Source organism: Falco cherrug, chromosome 13 (genome assembly GCF_023634085.1).
Source record: "Falco cherrug isolate bFalChe1 chromosome 13, bFalChe1.pri, whole genome shotgun sequence".
NCBI lineage: Eukaryota > Metazoa > Chordata > Aves > Falconiformes > Falconidae > Falco > Falco cherrug.
This window is the reverse complement of record NC_073709.1, coordinates 19,346,872-19,367,942: the sequence shown is the minus strand read 5'-3', so window position 1 is coordinate 19,367,942 and position 21,071 is coordinate 19,346,872. Positions and strand designations below refer to the sequence as shown.

The following is a 21,071-nucleotide window of genomic DNA, read 5'->3' as shown; positions in this document are numbered from 1 at the left end:
TTATTTGCTTTTCAAGTTATTCTCATATTTGATATTTTTCTACTAAATGCTTTTATTTGCAAGTAAAGTAATGACCAAGCTATTGTAATGATACATGGTGTTTTCATTTTTATGATATAGCAGTTACATGTTGGAAAAAAACCCAAAGAAAGATGGAAGAGAAATATTTATTAAACGATTAAGATATTTTTCTGCTGTTAACTGGGAAGAGTGTCAGGTGGTATATGGTGGGAATAAAAGAATTTATGAAGAAGCAAATTGGTTTATCTTAGTCATGGTTTTGATGACAACCTGACCTGTTGAAATGGCCTAGGTGGCTGGTTTAGGTTTGCGTATTTTAAAATTATGTCCACTGATCAGCTTTCCCCAGTAGCTTATAGAGCTCAGCTAAGTGACATTTTCATTGGTTCACAGTATGTAAAGAAGATTTATGTAAACCCTGACAGGAGCTGAAACAGAAAATGTTATGAAATGAAATGAAATGATTTTGGCTGGCACAGTTGAGAAACAGCGGAAGAATGCATTTATATTTCTGTTCTTCATAATGAATTGTTGTGCTCTGACCAATTAGTAACAGTTGCTTGCAAACCCACATATTGCTATAAATGCTGAATTTTAAAATCAAAGCAAGCTATTATTTAAACTTCACCTTATAGCCACATTTTGTACCCACATAAAATATGCTCTGCCTTTTTTTCTTCCTGCATATTGAAGAAAATATCAGTTGAATAGTAGTTTCCACGTGACTTGCTAATGACATGCCAATAATGGAACTAAAATGTGGTTAAAGATGGTGTAGTTCTGTCTTAGAGCAGGTAGATGTTCCTCCAGCCTTCCATTGGTAGTTCTTGATACCCAAACGAGCATTGTGTTACTGTTCCATCACAAGATGCATTCAGGTGTGTCGGACTGTCAAAGAGCAGGAAGAACGGTGTTATGCTGTTCTTCAAAAGTTCTTTAAAACTCTATAACCTTTTATACAGGAAAATAAAAAATGGCTATGGTAATGTCTCCTATATTATGTAGTGCATTACCCTGTGACACTTGAAAGGGCTTAGAAGGAAATTTGCAGAACTAGAATTTGTGTTGCTATGTTAGCATTGAAGTGGAGCACTTGAATGGAGACAGGCCACTGAGGGGAAAAAAGCTTACGAAATACTGTCTTATGGGAAGCCCTTGGAAAAACCAAGAGGCTTTAGTGAGGGTGAATTTGATAGAATCCTTCAGAAGCTGGTGTGCTTACAAAATGAAGTAGAACTTGTGTTTTAGAGCTTTCCCAGCCAATTTAATAACCATGGAGAAATGTTGTGTAGAAGTATTGCAGAATTCTCTAGGAAAGTTAGTTTTCCTCACAAGGGAAATTGGATCACGTTTGTACAACTGTTCATAAACTATTTTAGTGGGGTTTTTTTAGCGATGTAATGAAATCCTGTTTTTAGACTGCTTTAGTAGGGCTGAAGTCTAGCTAATTTTGGATGAGTCCCCTCTCACTTCAGCTGTCTTGGTGAAGAACCCTGTTTAACTTAACAACTGTATGCATCGTTCTGTAGTGAATAGAAACACTTAACCCACATGTAAAGTAACTTATTCTACATATTTAAAAAATGCCTATTTAATTTGGTTTATGTAGATATACTTATATAAATATGTATGTAAATAGAATACATCTGATATGTATTTTATGCGTTTCAGTGCGGCAGTTCACTGTAGTTGATCTGTATGCATTGCCTATAAAATGAACATAAGATTCAAGTTAGACTAAATGCATGACTTCTGAGTGGCTAGGGCTGGTGATTGCTATTTTTGACTTAATTTGTTAACTAGGATCTTGTTTTTGAACTCTCATCTTCATTGTGAATAGCAACAGGGTACGTAGCATTCTTTTCATGGTCTGAAAATGAGTATAATTTTTCATTTCAAATTCTGGAGGGGAAAAAAAATAGCAATTTATGAAAATAAAAATACCTATAGCAACAATGTTACCTGGAGGAAGCAATCATGTTGCATGTAACTCTGTTAGCAGTATTTAAAAAAAAAAAGGCAATAAAACATTTTTTTTTGATCCACTGAGATGTAGTATATACATGCCAACCAGTATTGTCCTGTAATTCTGTGTACTGGAAATCAGACTTGTTTCTTCTATGCAGGTTTCTGATTATCAGCAATCAATAACATAATTCAGTTATCTGGCACATCTCAAAGATTTTTAAGATAGATATCCAAATTCTGTTTTGGTATAATTGACTTAAGGTTAGTTGAATCCATTAATATGGGCAGAGAACTTTGTCCTCTATTATACTGCCTCTGAGAGGCAGAAGTCCTAATTTTGCAAGTGAACCCTTGTGTGAATAAATTGCTATGTAAGTCAAAAGTTTGCATATAAAATCCTAAATAGTAGGAAAAAAAGAAACACTTTCTTTAGTAGTATGTTCTCAATATTTTTAGTATGCTTTTACAGAATATTGACATAAGATGTTGTTGCCATATACCTGTTAATATTCAATTGTCCCTTACTCGCAGCTGCCAGATTGCTTACCCCTCTGCTCCATTTGACTTGCATGGCAAAACAATGAGAACAGTTCATTGTTATAAGCAGACTTCCTGAACAGAAGTACACAATTACTCTTCCTCTTCCCCCCTCCTCTAAACTGAATCATTCATGGAGTTTCATCATTTGAGTGGCTTAGGAGTACAGAACAGATGGAAATACGGCAGCTTACAAAAGGAGGTAAAGAGCACTTCTGCTTCCCCCTGTCACGTTGAGACAGACTAGTTAAGAGACACCCATAGATAGCAAAGCCGCCTTTGCTGCCAGATGCTGATATTGCTACTTGCAATTTTTTTCCCATTCTAAAGACAAGCTATAAATCCATGGGAGGTCATAGTGCTGTGCCAGCTTCCTATATTGTGAAATTTCTTTCAGAAGCTGCCTGAAGGAGAAGCTCTACTCCTCCAGCACTAACAGTGCACTTGTTAGGGGACAGCCTGGAAAGCCCAAGGCTTTAGACAGCTCTCCACTGGGTGGCTTTCAGCATTGCCAACTCTTCCACTGGATTGCTCAAATCTCAGGGAATTTGGATTTTTTTCTGAAAACATAATTTTCTAGAACTTGCTTCCATTCAATTCTAGTCTTTGAAGCAGAAAAAGGTTGGAAAATACAAATGCTAAAGTCTGAGAAGTGAAAAGCAAACTGCATAAAAAGCCCTTACAAGAGCAACAAACCTGACAGGACCATTTTTATCATCACCTTTTTTTACACTAATCCTGTTTTGGACCCTGCTTGTAGCTGTTGAATGCTTGTTCTGTGTTGAGAGGGAGGGTGAGTAACTAGTCATTTTAGCAATCTTTTGTAAATTTTGTAGTAGGAACTGTGTGGCCCACATACTGAAAAGAAAATGCTAATTGAACTGTTTATCACACAGAAGGTGACGTTCTCGAAAGTAGGATTTAGTTTTTTCTACTAGAATTTGAACATTGCCATGTTTTGCTTTCAAAACCAGTTCTGCAAAATACTTAAGCGTGCTTTGCTGATGTGGGCATTGGAAGAGGGAGAGAAAACAGCTCTTAAAATACAATTTAAAAATTCTCCATTTTAAACTGTGTAATGAGTATTTCTGTAACAGTTGTGGTCTTTACACTCTCTATGTCAAAACTGATCTGCAGGGTTTTTTACCTTCTGTAGATTTACTTTAAAATTCCTCTTTGCATTCAGTGTAAATACCTATTTATGTTTCCCATGAATGGAAACAGCTGTGTCAGTGGAAACTTCCCAAATGTAGGTACACACTGAGGTGTTCATTCACAGGCTAAAATAACTGCAACAGTTAATCAGTAAAGTTACATTCCTAAAAATATTTGTTTACAGTTTTAATACATTTATTGGATTTTTAAAGTTTTGACAAATAGTAACTACCCACTTAGCACTTTAAGGGATATTTTTTAAAAAATCCATTTGGTCAAACAAACAAATGGAGCTCCTGTGGACTTGTCAAATCATCCGGTAGTATTAGCTGGAATATTTTTATTAACTTCTTTGAGCCATGTTCTGTCCCATTTGCAATCATGTAGGATCTTTAAGAATAAGCATTTCTAATAACTTACTTTTGGGAGACAAGATCAAGGTGGTGGTGGTTGTTACTCTGCCAGAATATTTTATCAGACTTGCAAAGCATGTAATCAGTCAATTCTGCTATTAACCAAACATTGGGTGACTTCACTTTATATATGCAGTATATAAGAAAAATGAAGTTTATAGGAGGCTGGTGTTTGTAAGAAGTAATTAGCTTGGGAAAGATCTGTCATATTTATTTGCTGTTACTTTGCAGACTGCATCTAATGATTGCACAGGTTTTTAGTCTTGTATCTTCATCTGGAGAAGGGTGTTTATAAGTCTTTCAATGAACAGGAGACCCTATAAACATGCTGTGTTATTAATTTCTTCAGTGCTGCTTGTTGTCCAAGGTCATATTGATTTTTCTGTATTAATTCAGTGTTGCTGTGGTGTATGTGTTGTTTCTAGACTGAAGTACACTTATTGACAGTTGAATTGACATGCTTTGTCAGTGGTTTTTCATCTGTTTTAGTGCTTATAGAGTTTTGTGAGTGAAGTTGTTTGAATGATTTCAGAAATACTTAAGAGTTCTGGTGTAGCTGATAGAGATACAAATGCAGGCTGAAAGTTTAAAACTTAACTAATATGATGACACAATGATTAGATTTAAAAACTAGAATAACAGATGGCCATTAAGTGGGTAAGAGAGTTAAATCGCCTGAGGAATGATCAAAAACATTTTCAACTAAGTTAGTTTTACGTAGACTGAGAGACAGATGCTGGTGTATGTAAAAGCTTGTGACCTCCCCGCTGCATTTATTATTGTAGATTTCTTCTTTCTTTGGAATTATTGGTTTATGTGTGACACGAATGTATACAGTTACTTATGGTAGCTTTCTACCAACTTATTAAGTTACCATTTGCAATATGTCAGTATTGAATCAACTGTAGCGTGACTTAAAAATGACCTTGGCACATTAGGTTTTTTTCTTAACTGTATTTATTATAGGCAATATGTAATTAAGAATTAAGAACTATTCTAAACTCTTTCTGTATGTACTATGTCTAATCAGTTGTAATGATTATTTTTCATTGTTATATGTCCCGATTTACATTATGCAATTGTATTTCTATACAATTACAGATTCCCTATTTTAGAGTGGGGAGTTGAACTGCAATAAAACACCGTAACTCATGCTGGAGGTGGTAGGTACTGCAGAAAGCAGCCTGTTGGAAGTTCTTGGTTACGTCTACAAGTTATGTAATTACAAGAGATTACGTTTTTCTAATACATTCATCTTCAAACTCATATGCTCATAAGATAACTTGTTTCACAGGATGAAGAACTTCAGGTGATATTTAATGATAAAGACTGTTAGCTGAAGTCATGGCAGTATTTTGTGAATGCATAACATTTTGTTTAGGTTGATTATTAGACCTTTTGCATTGAAATATCCAACAAAGTCTTTAGAATTGTGACTACATTAGGTTATATATTTAAATTAAAATATATGAGCTTAGAAGAGATTTCCTGGTTCTTCTCAGTTCATTTACTTGAAGGCCTTAAGTTTTGCAAATACAATTATTGCTGATTGTCATGTGTTATGGCAGAAATTCTGCTGGAAAAATGAAAATAGTACCAGTATAAGCAGGGTCATAGTTGATAAATCTTTAACACAGATATAGCTTGTTAAGCACATTATCCACAGGATTTTTTCCAGGCATTCAACTTTGATAGAATCAATACAACAAGAAAAATAGTATTTATGTTCTGTGTTGCAGCATCCTTTTGCAAAGATATGTTACTAGAAAATATCTCATGGGTTCCAAACCATCTCTACAATTCTCCGTGTGTCCATTTATCAGAGCTTTTGTTCCTTAGTTGTTCCTTGTAGTTGTTGTTGTTGTTATCATAATTAATTGTGCTTCTTATTCTTTAAGGGCTCAGAAAATGAGATCTGGTAGTGCTAGGAACTGTCTGAACATAGAACAGAAGAAGGTGCTTACACAGAAATCTGTCTAAATGACATGCATCCAGGAGCTAGTCTTTTTGCTTGGCTGTTTCAGGAATTTGTGTTAGTGAAAAGTGGTGTTTTCTTTCACTGATGTCTTCTATTGCAAATACAACTTTGGATTGGGTGGCTGTTTTTGTATTTTTTAAATTATCTCTGATTGTTGCAATTTTGGGAGATATGTGGTGCTGTTGGAAAACTGATGAGCCAGGATGTGAAACAGTTTCTGGTAACTGATGTTGGGGTAGTAAACTGGCTGTGAAAGAATGCTTGAGTTTGCTCAGAATTTCTAATATATGACTAGGTAGACAGACCTCAGCCGAATATTCTTCTGGTAGGTGAGGAGCAGTTCACCTCTTTTTCTAGAAACATTTCTCAGGTTTTTAGAAGCTACAAATTATTCTTTATTCCCACTGATACATCTCTTCCATCAGGATGTATCTCTAGCCCACCTTTGCTCTTCCTCCTGGCATTAGCATTTTTCTCTAAAAGAAACTTCCAAGTTAATCACCAGCTTTTTATTGCAAATAATTGCATTTTAAGATTTTAACACGGGAGTCAGCCTTCTTTATTGTATTAGTTTTGTCTGCTGGTTTAACCACTTGTTTACAAAGGTTACCGCTTTTCTAGACTTTTTTTTTTAATTTGCTTTTTAAATGAGAATGAATGGAGAACCTATTGTATAATAAGCCATGTTCCTTGTGGTAAACACATGGAAAAGAAGACTCACAGAGCCCCTAACTAGCTTCACTGCAGAGACCGTCTTATCTCTTATTTTGAAATGCAGAATTTGATTGAGCATTCAACACACACATATCCTTAACTTCCTCTGCGTTTTCATGTCTGAGAGAAGCTGATGTGTTGGAATTGGCTTAGGAAGAGTCTGAGGAGAGGCAAAGGTGGAGTTGGACTGTGCTGTTCCCAGTGGGGCCCCAACAAGCCTTTGTAGCTCCTCCGGAGCTGTAGGTGAAGCAGAAAGGATCTACACCACTGGATTATTTGTGGCGTTCGGGCAGGCAGTCTTCCAGGTATAAAATGTAAATTATCTGTGAAGTAAGGATGCTGCTTGGTGCCTGGGAAGCTGCCAAGGCTTAGCAAGCCACATGAATATTAAGTTTTTAGACTCGAGGCTGGGGCTTTTTCTGGGAGTTAAAATAATCTGAAACTATCTGAACAGGACAGTGCTGAACTGGCAGTGCTAACTGAATGGTGTCTGTCTTAAGTCACATTACTCAGGTAGGTTCATGAGTTAGAGCTCTTTCATAAATGCAACTCCCCCTGTAAGTTCTTAGGAATACTGCGTGCTGGGGGATACAGGGTTTGAAGTGTTCATACTGTATAGCTTTTCTCCCTTCCTGATGTAAAGAAAAATATCCAGTCAGAGAAACCAGGCACACATTTGTTATGCTCTGTTCAGTCTCGGTAAGTTGCTTCTTCTAAAAACCTAATCTCATTTTCTTATGCATAGCTTGAGTAAAGGTAGGATATTACACTGACTGTTTGGTTTTCCTACTGTAGGCTTCCTTGCTTAATAGAACACCAGAAAGCAGTAGCATGTGAGCCAACTTCAAATGTAACTAGAATCTTTGCTTTCAATGAGAACCTACTTCCTTTGAAGCTTTGGTTTTATGTAGGTAGGGTTTGGGGGATTATTTCATCCCTGTTCAACTCAGTACCAAAAGATCAGCATTCAGACCACAAGGGAAAAAGGGTAAAATCAAAGAGATAAAAGAAGCTTAAGCTGATTTACAAAGTTTTCTCCTTCTGCTATTGACTTCATTTTCTCCTCTTAGGAGGCATAATTCAAAACTATTATTAGCATGTCTTTTCTCTTGTGTGTTATTTGGTTTAATCTTAAAATATATCTGTGCTGAAGTGTGGATGCTTGTTGCAAAAATGAACATTCTTTTTTTCTTTCTTTTTCTTCTTGGAACTAGTCATCTATTTATGACTGAGTTTACAACTGGAAGAAATCTTTGCCTAGCCAAATCTTGAGTTTCTAGATTGTTTCTTTAAAACAAACAAACAAACCAAGAAACCCAGGAAAAAAAAAACCCCAAAACAAAACCAAAACCAAAAACAACCCGCAAGCCTTGCATTTATATTAATGTGGAAACTTGAAGGTTATGATGCTCAGCCAGACAACTTTGTCATATCCTAAATAAACAACTTTAAATAAATCTTTTGTCCCAAATCTGTTAGAATAAGTTCAGGTCAGTGGTTATCTGTAATTCAACTGACTCTGGTCTGTATTTACTTGTTGGTGTGGTAGGGGATGCGTTTTTTTCCAAGACAAAACTTCACCTGTTGATAGCATGGCTTCTGAAAGCAGACATTTGTGCATTGTTACCTGAATGACAATAACTGGAAGGTCTAAGAAGAGGAGCTGTGAAATAATAGTGTGAGAGTCCATATTAAGTTCTTTGTCCTTGCAAGTTAATACTGACTTCAGTAATGGCACAGGCATTTGGTTGGGAAAATGAACTTTGCAGGCTAACTGTTCAAACCCCAAATTTTTTTTAAAGGTATCAGTGCAAACACAAATCAGCACTTGGTGACAGTTCAGTCTGTCGGTACATGATTCTTTTAAACTGCACTGTTCAGTGAAGAGGTTCTCCAAAGGCTGCCTATGTAATTTTGACTTTGTGTGGCAAATGCCTTCATAACGAACATCTCTCCATGGATTTACAGCTGTCCCTTGGACTGTATCCAGTTAGCTGATTGAACATCTGGTAAGCATTGTGTGTTTGTAATAAGTCCTTACTGTATAAAGCTGGCTCAAGCTTTTCAGGCAAAGATGGATGACCTTGTCTTGGCAGGCTTCTAGCTGTTTGCCAAAACAACTGCCTCACAGGAAGCAAGACACTGGTAGAGGATTTGGTTTAAAGGCACCTTTGTATTATACTGTAAGAGTTTGTAATTGTTTAAGCAAAATTGCGTTAGGCTGAAATAGAAAAGTAATGAAACTCTCATACATACCATGTTCCAAACTGCTGTCCCTCTTCTCCATTTATGTAGTAGAAGCTGTAATTTCCATATGTTATTTTTTGCCTAACAACATTGTGCAAGACCTTTGGAATAGGCATGTTTAGTTTTACTACTGCATATGCCTAGTGTGTTTTTGTAAGAAAACTGGAGAAAAGAATAAAATTAAAATCAATAGGGGTGTTTTCAAATGTAAGAAAGACATGAACTAATAATAATATTTGAAATAGAAATACATCTTTGGAAATCTCTGTATGGGTAGCTATTTCATAATATAAGACACAATAATCTAACGCTTTTTGTGTAGCATGATGTGATATGAAAAATATAGTATCATAGTTTATATATATTGGTTTTGTTATACTTCATAACATACATAAGCTATGCTATGTTATGATTTGTTTGTATTTTGCTCTACACTGTTGTTGTTGTAGTAGTGTGCTGTGAATCGATCTGTTCCTTCACCCTTTTGCTGCCCAGCAAGTCTATTTATTGTTAGCATCACTGAGCAAAAAAGACTTGATATACTCTGTTTTGATGAATTGATGGAGGGATGAATAGATGAGGTAATACATACATTAAAGACGGGTCTAGCCGTGTTCCTGGCTATTCCATGTACTGGTGAGGTTGTGAAAACTTTGGCGTGTTGATGTCTTTTGTGAACATCAATAACCAGATGTTTACTGCCTTCAACGTAGTCTAAAAATGTACTTCTACTTTTAAAACATGAGTTATACACTAGCATAAGTAACTGGAGTAAAAAACTTGGTTTTTTTGCTTGTAGTCTTGCAAGGTTAAAATATTTGAGTACAGCTGGAAACAGGAATCAGTTTAGGAAGTTCTTTCTTAGTGGAGGCTCAAAATCTGCATACGATCACATATTTATTCCATGAATTCATTGAAAATAAGCATTAAAAATGTTGTAATATATTAAGTAAAGGTTAATAATTGTTTTTGTTTTAAAAGCTATTTGAAAGAATCAGTAACTTAACTGAAAATTACCATTGCTATTTCTTAAGTAAAAGCCTGAATTTCAAACTTTTGGATGTTTTTAAAAAAGCGAATGTTCTAAAAACACAGTCCCGTTACCTGTGCTCATTTTCTACAGGATCTTAAATCATTTCAGTCTTTTGCACTTAGCATTCCAGAAGAGTGAACAATATTAAAAACCTGTGGTGCATAATATGGAGTTTCAGTAAAGATAAACCAAAGCATTTGAGAAAAGTTAATACATCATGTATTTTGCAAATCAGAAAAACTTCTACTTGCTGTTACTTTTTGTTTTGATCATGCAGTACAGCAAATGTCCCAATAATTAGACATTAGTTACAGTAATAAATAAAAATACTATATATAAAATAAATATAAATAAAAATATAAAATAAAAAGGGAAGCCCTTGTCTTTAGTGAAGATAGAACAGGTAGAAAATTTCATTTATATTACAGTGTTATAAAGGAACACTGAGAAATACACTGTTTCTACTTCTCTGTTTATTATTCTTGGATCAGTACCAGGAAACTGGATCTTTCCAGTTAATTGTTAAGCATATACTTTTCTTCTTTGTTAGACTCTTATATTATAAAAAAATATAACATTTTTAAACTTCATCTCATCATCTTGCAAGTCTGCTCTGCTGTGAGTGGTGTTATTTAAAAGAAACATCTTCCATTGAAATTCGTGAATTTTCCATCACAGATAAGTGACCCAGGGTATCAGTTCACCTCTGTCTAAAATACTAGAAGCAGCCGTATTTCTCTCTTTTCAAAGCAATATAATTGTTTACATTTGCATAGCAATACCATAAGGCAAGAAAGAACTAGGAAGGAAGAATGTACTTCTTTCCCCATTTAGACTTCAAAAAAATGCATCTGTGAATGTATAATTGCATTCATACTTTGGTCAGGGTGCTTGAAAATCTAGTCCATCCTTAATTAAAAATATGATGCTGTATTTAACTATTGTACAACACAGAACTGAAGCCATCTGGTTTTATTTTTTGAAAGAGTGTCCATTTAACAGGACCAGTCTCCCCATAATCTTGTGCAAGGACTTTATTTGTGGCTTGGTAAAAGTCAGATGACTACTGTGGAATTGGCTTCGCACCTGAAGAAAGTTTCAGGTGCAGAGGTCAGAATATTAAAATCGTCCTTGAGGCTTTGCCTCACCGGGTGAGTTGTTAGTTTAACAAAAACAGTCTTCTGCATTTCAGTTGTTTAATTAAATAAGCAATGCGCCCCCTCGTGTTCAATTAACATTATACTTAATACTATATTCAGAAGCAGAGTTCACAAGTATTTCAATGTTTTGTAAATGTCAGTGTAAGAATCACATAGAACACATGCTGAACAGAGGAAAAAGGAGAAGGAAAAGGTCTCATTAGCTGCAAAAGCAGTAAGTAAAATTTAAATAGTGGGGGTTTTGTTTTTTAGACTACAGCAATTTAAGTTTCAGTATCTGGTTTACTTTGGTGTTAGAACAGCTTGTGCACTAAATATGTTTTTATTTACTTTCAAAGACTTTAAAGTGTTTCTGGAAAAAACCCAGAGTTAAAGTTTATAAAAAAACCCTAAGGTTTTTTTAATAATTAATTTGTATGCATTCCTTAAGTACAGCAGATTTTGCTAATATCCATGATGTTTGTTTTAGTGCACACAGTTTTCATGCATTCATAGTTTTTAGAGTGAATAGAAATATATAGTGGTTATACTGAATACACTTCAAGACTGGTTCAAATACAGTACTTCATCCAAGATTAATATTATAGCTCTTGATGTATGCAATGGAATCACTGCTGAACCCATTTTATAAGAATGTTGTTGACAATAGAATTGTCTGATTAAACCCCATAACTGGAGCAATTTGTACATCTGTCATCTTGACTTTGGGCAAGATTCTTCTGTGAATCAACAGAGTCCTCTGGAAAATAGGAGTACATCTGCCTATTGTCCTGCAAGGCTGATAGTAAGTGGAAGTTCTCCTTGAGAGAAGGAGCTTGATGAAGACTGGAAAAGGACTTAAGATTTAGATTTATATCTTGTTTTCAGTCAACTGTGTGCTTTTCACTGAAAGAGTAGAAAGTACACTCAATGTGATCTAATGTTCTTGCAGTTATTTAAAATACAATTTATCCCTGTTTCAGAATCTTAAATGAACTTTTAGTTTTGGGGTGGTTTTGATGTTTTGGTTTTTTTAAGGATTCATTATTGTTAAAACTGGTTTTACTGGCTGTATTTACTAAACTACAGTTGAGGATCCTTTTTCAAAATCCTTCCTCTGGACATTTTACTGAATATATTATCTTTGTGTACAAATGCAGGAGTTATTAGTTCTTAGTTATATTTTAAATTTGAAAGTGGAAAGTTGACCATAATAGATTTTTCTCTCAGTGTGCAGTAATGTAGTCAATTTAAGAACTGATCTTAAACCAGCAAAACCAAAACAAAACAAAAGCTGAAGACTGCAAATTAATTTCAGAATTTCAAGATTTAAAAACTTTTAATAATAGTTTGTTTGGGGTTTGGGGTTTTTTTGTGTGTGTTTTTTTGGTTTTGGGTGGGTTTTTTTAAGGCTGTCTTCCCTGGTCTTTATTAAAGAGATAAATTATACATGCTCAGGGAAGGTCAGACATCTAGTCTTCATGGGGTATAATCAATATCAGAATCAACATTTCTTGTTTTGTTGAGATACTGCTTTGGAGGGTTAGATTGTGTTCATTTCAGAAGGTATACATCACTAGAGGTTGTTTAGCTTCTGTTAGGTACATTAAGCATTTCCCTTATTTGTGCTTGAGCATTTGACTAAGTTATATAAGGAAACCGTATCTTGTTCTTCAAGTATTTTTTCTAATTTTTTTGAGCGGGAGAAGGGGAGAGAGACTTCATGTACTCAGTAGTATCTTGTTTGATGTCTTCTCTGAAGGACTGTGTGCTCACAGACTTTCTACCTCAGGTAGCCAAGCCTTTTGGCATATTAGGATGTGTCCAGCTTTTCATGTTTCTGTTTCTTAGCAGCACCACAGACAGTCCTCATTATTTACAAATCTCTAACTCTGTATTGCTCCAGAAAGGCTAACTTGGGATATGAGCAATTAAATAGCATGAGCCTATATTTCTGTATTCTTTTCAGGCTTATCACCCATTTCCTGGGCCTCAACATGAGTCGGTGGAACTCTTGCCACCAGCTGGACAGCTTACCTGAGTTGTTGGGTACACTCTTTCCTTTAAAAACTGAGAATGACAACTCAATGAAAGGAAATACAAACATCTTTCTTCTGTGCCAGTTGAGCTACACGTAACAAACTATGAAAACTATTGGAAAATATTTCATTTCATTGCTTCTGCCTTTGGAGAAGAAAGCCTTTAAGAATCCTGAAATCATTTGCAAATAACCTTGTGAAAAGCTGATGCAACTAATACTGACCAATACATTCTATGCCAGTTTCTGTGCAGTATTAATATTTTTTTCTAGGGAACAAGATTCCTGATTCCTAATGTTATATATAGTAAAAGTAGTAAAAGCAGTTACCCTTTGCTGTGTGTATGGCAGATGTACAGGCTATAAAAGTTGTATTTGAGAGCTTGCATCTTTATTATTTCTTGTACAAACTCTTTTAACCATATAAAATACCAAAATGGAATTACTTTGTTACCAGATTCTTTTTTTTTTTTTTTTTTTTTTTATTATAAATACCATATGCTGCTGAAGTCACAACTATCATCTCTTATGGTTGTATTTACCTAATATTTTGATTCCGTCTAGCATTACTGCTATAGTTAACATTACCAGCATTGAAGGACCGTATATAAGACTTTAAAGGTGGATTGGATTTGCAGTAGCACAGGTGAAACTGGAATTGTTGCCACTTTTTTTGGATAACATGAGGTATGCAGTATTTCTTCTGTGATTTTAATGAGGCCAACCCAGTTCCACTGGAACAATTTTACATCAATAACAGGTTTGGAAGACAACATGAAAAAAATCCATCTTGTCTTCCAGTTTCATACCTACACAAGAAAGACTTAAGTAAAGAATCTGCCTTTAAACATCTGGAATCTATTTCTTCAGCCTGCTGGTATCAATGTTGGGTTTTCTTTTTATTCGTTCTTCTCTTTATTCCCTGGAGACATATGGTTGGGGTTTTTAATTAGCTAGAAAATGGAAGTTTCTGTTAAGGCTTACTCAGAATAAAGTTGAATAATGGCACTGTTAAATTTAGTGGGATCTAAATTTTATTACTAGTTTCCTATTTTTATAGTATCCAACTTTTCCTTTTCACTTCAGTCCTTCTTCCTCAGATTACAGTTGAATACTGACTTCATAAATTGATATACATTAATCACAGGTGAGCTGAACATGAAGTGTGCTCTTAAAGATTAGGTAATTTCAGTTTGAAATTTGTTTAGTGTTCTTAATACTGACATCCTTTTTGGAAATTTACTGCTACTTTTTTGTAGCAACGTAATCAATAGCATTTCAGAAGGTTGTTTTCTAAGAAATGGGGGAAACCTCAGCAATTGTGAAAAAAGAGTTTTTATATTATTTTTTAAAGATATATATATATTATTATTATTATTTTCACTTGATTAGTACCTATTTGTAGTAGCTCCCTCTAGAGAACCCAACGGAAAAGTTGCAGCAATCACACAGTCTCTTGAGGCAAATACCTCTCCACAGAAAGAAACGTGGAACAAGCCTTTTTCTCCCTTTGTTCCTTAACTTCTGTGGGATGTAGCCACCTATCTCATTTAGGTTCTTGTGAAAATCCCACCTGATATCTGTCTCTGTAGGCACAAAAGCATTAATCTGTCCCATGGTTCTTTGTACAGGGTTTGATTATGCACAGCTCTCGGCACCGGTGCATACAAGTAGTGTTTGCTCTTGCTCTGAATGCTAAACCAAACAAAGCTCGTTTTATGCCTTGTTACAATGGGAGGAAGAGAGCAGATGACCATTAATCGTATTGTTTGAATTTGGAGCTAAAAATCAAAGTCAAACTTCTTTTTCTCCTCGTTACTGTAAGGTTGGCTTGTATTCATTATCTTGCTGACTGGCCTGTAGCTGCCTTCCCTCGCTTCCTGCCGAGCTGTTATCCTGGCCTCAAGTGCGTTGCTTCCCCTTCCACTTCCTGCCAGCTTCATCTCCAGAAGCGCAGGCAGGCCAAAGTCTGAAGTCCCTGCTCTGGCAAAACTGATTCTTACTCGGATATCGATATTTGGAGCTGTAATTTCCTGTAAATCCTTCCTTGCCGAGATCCTTAAAGCTTGCTATAGTTAGGATAAGTAAAAGCAGTTACATAGATGATGAAATCAGTTGAACAGCAGAGTGGATTTTCCACTTGGAGTTATTTTGGAAAGGCTATTGAAACATGTAATTGCTCTGGGGTGAAGTCACTATTTTGGTGTGGCAGAGAAACTGTAGCTGTCTATTGTTTAGAGTTCATTCTTAGCAGGGAAAAAAATCATTGCAAATTGTAATATTTGCATTTTATTACAAGTTTGGGGGATAAATTACACTGCCTTTATATAGCAATAATGAGGTATGGAGCTGCCAATCCAGCAGGAAAAAAAATAATTGCAAATTGTAATATTTGTGCTTTATTATAAGTTTGGGGGGATAAATTAGCTTGCCTTTATATAGCAATAATGAGGCATGGAGCTGCCAATCCAAAACACCACTTCTTATATGTTTTTCACTTGAGAAGATAAACAGAATCCATTGGGAAAATGGAATAAATAGGAGATACTGTTGTTAAAAGACCATTCAGATTATAAAACCAAAATTAATCTTACCATTGAAAAGATGAAAAAAAATTCGACTAAACTGTTTCTATCCATCAAAAGGACATACGTTTGTGTATGTGTACACACACATATATATGTATTTTTGTAGTTTAAAGAAATATTTTATAACTTCTTGTGATAAACTTTTATTATTAATACTTCTGTTTACTGTTATAAACTTTATTATTAAACTTCTTGTGCCTGGAAAATATTAGCGCTTGATATATTGCATCAGAAAAACAAGGAATTCCATTATGATTTTATCAAACACATTAATAATCAATAATGGTCATAATAGTATTGGTGTATTTATTTATATTGATTTAGTGTGTATCCTTTTTATGTTCAAATGACCAGGTTATTTAGAGTTTTAATTCAAGATTATCATTGTGCCTATCTAGAATAGGGATAATAGATGTTATCACTGAACTGGAAGATGCTAGTGTACACAAAAGAGCTTGTTACTTATTTGGTTGACTTTAAGTTCTCTCGGCAGTGCTACGTGTTCCTGTTGCACTGCATTGTGGTCTCACCTAAATACCAGTGCTCATCTCAGATCTTTATTTCGCACCTGGTTTCCCCCACCACATTCATCTTCATTTAAATAAAGAAAACCAAAGCAACTTATGTCATGTGTCTCCATCACAGTTGGTGATGACCTCCAAAATAAGTACTTCCTTTATTTAATATTGTTAAGTTTGAGATTGCTGCATCTCAATATTTAAATCCCATGCCAGAGAACAGCACTGTTTTGTGAGACTGTTATTTGCTTTTACTTCCTTTTTCTGCTTATGGCCTAGTTGTAATTTTTATATTCCTTCTGGCAAAAGCACAGAAATAGCTATTTGAAAATTAAATAAAAAGCCAAAAGGGAAAACAGAAGACATTTAAGAGTTTCTGCAAATAAGGAGTATGAAAAACTTGCTAAAATTTAAGCAGCAACTGACTATGCAGCAAAACATTATGTAAGGTATTTTCAGTGCTTTATCAACATCTGAGATAGGAAAAGAGTGTGTTTACAAACAAGTTGCAGGACAGAATGTAATGTAATTTGGAATTAATATTTAGAACATACAAACCATAGTTTTGATACCATGGTCTTACTCCTTCTGCTGGTATTGTTCATGTCCTTTATATGATAAACAGCTGAGATCTCCCATGTATGGCAGTAATTGCATTTATATGTTATTTTGTATCATCATAGAACACTTTATATATTGCGTAAGTTTTACAATGTCTTTAGAAGATGGGGTTTTGTGTGGAGAAACAGAGATATTGCCAGACTGGGAGGTTTATAGGCTAATGGGTTGGTCAGTGAATGCAGGATTCAGGAGGCTACCTCAGGAAAATGTATTTGTGGCTTTGGACAAGTCATGAATTTACCCCATGTCTCAATTCTCTTTGTGCATGAACATTGTTATTAAATAGGACTGCCAAGGATAAAATACATGGAAAAATGAATCAATCAGATAAGGCTGCAAAGAAGAGACAGAAGTGTGTTGGAGCTGAGATTAAATCTCACGATGCCCGTGCTACCACCCTGAACTCAGTCAGGCACTGTAAAGAAAAGGCTATGTAAAGCTAATGGATACTTCTTCATCAGATGCTAAATGACGGTAGCCTTTTAAATCCTTTTCGTTAAGAAAAAAAAAGCGCAAGAAAGCGCTTTTCTGATTCTGGAGGAAAATATCATTAAAATGTTGATATTTCTTGTTTTATTTATTTCTATCTCACCCCACCCCACCCCCCAATGCAGTACTTTAGAGCCTCCAGCTAGTAGCAAGTGCTTTATATTTTGCCTTAGGCCATTTTATTATAGCAGATTACAAGGCGGAGTTGCTTATTGGGAGCTGGATATGGAGTTTCAGTTCAGCTCCCTAAAGGAGGGCTATTGCCTATGTGCTGCCTATTATAGTCTCAAATCAAAACTTCTGAATACTCTGAAAATGGAATAACTTTAAAATATGAATTTCTGAATTGCATACATAGATGAAGGAAATACAGGAAGTCATTCTGTCAGTTTAGAGGAGACATGATTGGTGTAGTTTCTGGTTTGCTTTACTTCCATGACCTGTCAGCTGATGAAGGCTGAGACAAAGATTTGGCATGCAAGTTTTTCCCCCCAGGATTCGTGCTAGGCAGTCTTAAGTATTTCCATTCACACTCTGTCACTTCAGAGATACATTAGAACCCACACTACGCTTCACCTGTAACCCCTTTGAAAAGAAAATCAAGTTTGGGATATAAAGACGTGCAGTAATACTGACATGAAAGTGATTAATTTTAAAGCTATTAAATTATGACTGAATCCCTTTTCAGGATTCAGAGCTGTGATCCTTATTCACGGAGGGCAGGTGGGGATTGCTGATGTACAGGCTGCAAATCAGGTTCTTTATCCTGCCTCATCTGTGTGACAAAAATCGGGGGAAAAAAGCAGCAGTTTATTGAATGGGTGCTAATTAGTTTGGGTTTTTTATTAAATGTTCTGCATTACAGATTTAGTGTAGAGTACCAAACTAGCTCCCTCTTGCCAAGTCTTTTATCCTTACGCTAGTCACCATAATGTAAGATATGGGCATTGCAATTTCCACACTGCATTATTTGAAAACTCTTGGAAAAAAGAGCAGTTGATTATGAAAATAGCTAAAACATCCTTTCAAGCTGCAGAAAGCCATGTTTGAAATAGGCAGCATGTGTGCTTTTAAAGAGGTAGAAGGGTGATTCTGCAGGTCATTCCTGGACTACTGCTTAGCTCATTTTGTGAGAGAACTTCAAACTATTTAAACAATCCATGACATTGTTAGAATATATTGTTAGAACACAATACATGTTTATAAAAGAAAACAAGAAGTTGCTTTAGATGATGGAAGAATTACTTTTAAAAGGGAAAATCCTTGGAGGAGTTTGTTTAGCTCTTGCTATTCAGAATTCATACACCATTAATGTTTAGTTCAAAGTATTTCAGTGCAGTGCTTTTACCTGAACAAAGTTGTGTTCATTAATAGTACAGGGAATGGATTTTGATTTGTAATTGATTAACTGCCTTAATGTGTTTGCATCAATTGAAAAATGCACTAGCACAAGTAAAAGTGCAATATTGCTCCAAGTAATTTTCCAGCCCTTTGTTTCAGTGGCTGGATGGCATTTAAGGTAACCGTGCAATGTAACGGATGCTGATTTCATCCTATATTGCTGTCATGGTAATGACTAATAGTGCTGATAAAAGGCAGTTGAGCGTTTGCCTAGGGCATGGAAAACAGACTCTAGGGTGAACTGTACCATGATGTCAACATTGTTTGCAATGCATGGATTCCATCATGGCTCTGTGTTTGTCCCATCTTTAAATAGTCCTTGCTTTTATGCAGAGTTCCTTTGTTTTGATTTACAGTAAAAAATCTTGCATCCGTGTTGGTGTTCTGCTGGATTAAAATGCTATTGGTACCATAGAGAAAAGCAAAATCTTAAAGTTTTAAAAAGGAATCTTTCTGCTTTTGATATTGAGGGAATACTTGGGTGGTCTGTATGAAATCGGTTGGTGGTCTAGCTCTAATTCCTTATGGATACATCAAAAACCTGTTTGTTATAAACAACACCCTTGCTGATACATGTGCAACATGGAGCAAGAACTAAGCTGCGGACAAATGAAATCTTCTGTAACTTTTAGATACAGCTTCTCCTCGAATACTGTCCATATTGGCAGAGAAAATTGCATACTCTTCACTGTGTTGTTTTATTACTGGATTTCAGAATCAGTGTGCAGATACAGTTTAAGAAGGGAACTCCATCCACTGTTCACTTATTTCTGAGCAAGTAGAGGAAATTAGGAAAGTTGTATTTGGATACCTTGAAAAGCAATTTTGCTGTGTCTTAACCTTTACGCATGCAATATACTTAAATCTTACAAGTTTTTATTGCCTTAGCCCTTACTGGTTAAACTAACAATTGGTAAATCGTATGTAATTTTTGATTCTGCTTATGGGGTTGTATTTTTGCAGCTCAGAATGGTCCTCACCGTCAGTCCAAAGAAGGAAGAGAAGCAACTGTAGCATGGGACTCCACTTGCTAACACTGTCTCCTGTTGGGTGGGGCTGAGGAAGTGCACGTACTGGTTGATGGGAGCCAAATAAATACATTTGTTTATTGGTGAGATACTTGAAAACTGTCATACACAGCACCATTAGATTTTATCTAATTACATATAAATATAAACAGAGAAGGTAGAATTACTTGTGATAGTTTATTACTGATATTTGGAGAGAAGCCTGTTACTTTCTTCCAATATAGAATAGGTTTTTTAAGCAATGATGTCACATGCAACTGTGGTAATTTTTATTTTGCTTATAATCTGTCCATAATGATTTTTTTAAAAACTTATGTAAGAAAAGTACATCCTATATTTAAAAAACCATGGCTTTTATTATTACTGTGAAGATATTGCTTAAATTAACAGGGATGTGAATAAGTATAGGACAGGGTAGAATTTATAAACCTTGAGCCCCTAGGTGCTATGTGAAACTTAATAATTTGCCTAGTACTCAGAAGGGGTATATTAGGGTTGCATCAATGTTGTTATAGCCACCTATTTTATGACTTGTTAAATAGATTTGGTGTGCATAGGAAGGTGTTAATAAAGTCTACAAATGGCTGTCTTACACCAATGTTTCTTAGAAGGATTCTTTGAGGGTGAGGGTCTTTAGAAGTTATAGCTCTTTTTTTCTAATTCCAAATAGAAAACCAATAATTTTAACTGCTTGTGGAATTTTAAAGTAGTATCTGTTACTTGGTTTGTGTGTAGATCTCTGCCTAGATGTGTTTATATTAAGCTTTCTTCAGTGTGATCCTGTTTATTGAGAAATGTTATTACATAAGTAAACAATGTATTGAATAAGTATACTTAGATGTTGGTATACTTTTCCAGAAAAAGCAGAAATGATAGATAGTAGAATTGGTAGATCATATAAAATAGACTGAAGACAAAAAGGTTACAAAAAGTGTGACTTTTCTGATGTGGAATAGTCTGGTTCTTGTGTGTGTGAAGTTTCAGAAACTGCGGAATAATATGAGTTTTGCACCTACATCCAGAGGCTCTGTTTATCTGTGGTCCCCATCTACACCTGTTGTGACTGGGAATGCCGCAGATGGTCTGATTTCAATGTCTGCAACATTTATACTATTGATGATGATGCTTTTAGAGGCATCTCTCTGGGCAGCTGTACACACAGCTGTGCAGCATGAGAACAGAA

The 21,071-nt window shown here is 35.3% G+C and overlaps 1 protein-coding gene across 1 annotated transcript in view; it reads left to right on the top strand.

Annotated features, from left to right (window-relative positions):
• PRKCE (protein kinase C epsilon) overlaps window positions 1-21,071 on the top strand; it is a 294,070-nt gene that overhangs the window by 103,893 nt on the left and 169,106 nt on the right. The gene's annotated exons all lie outside the window — the stretch shown is intronic.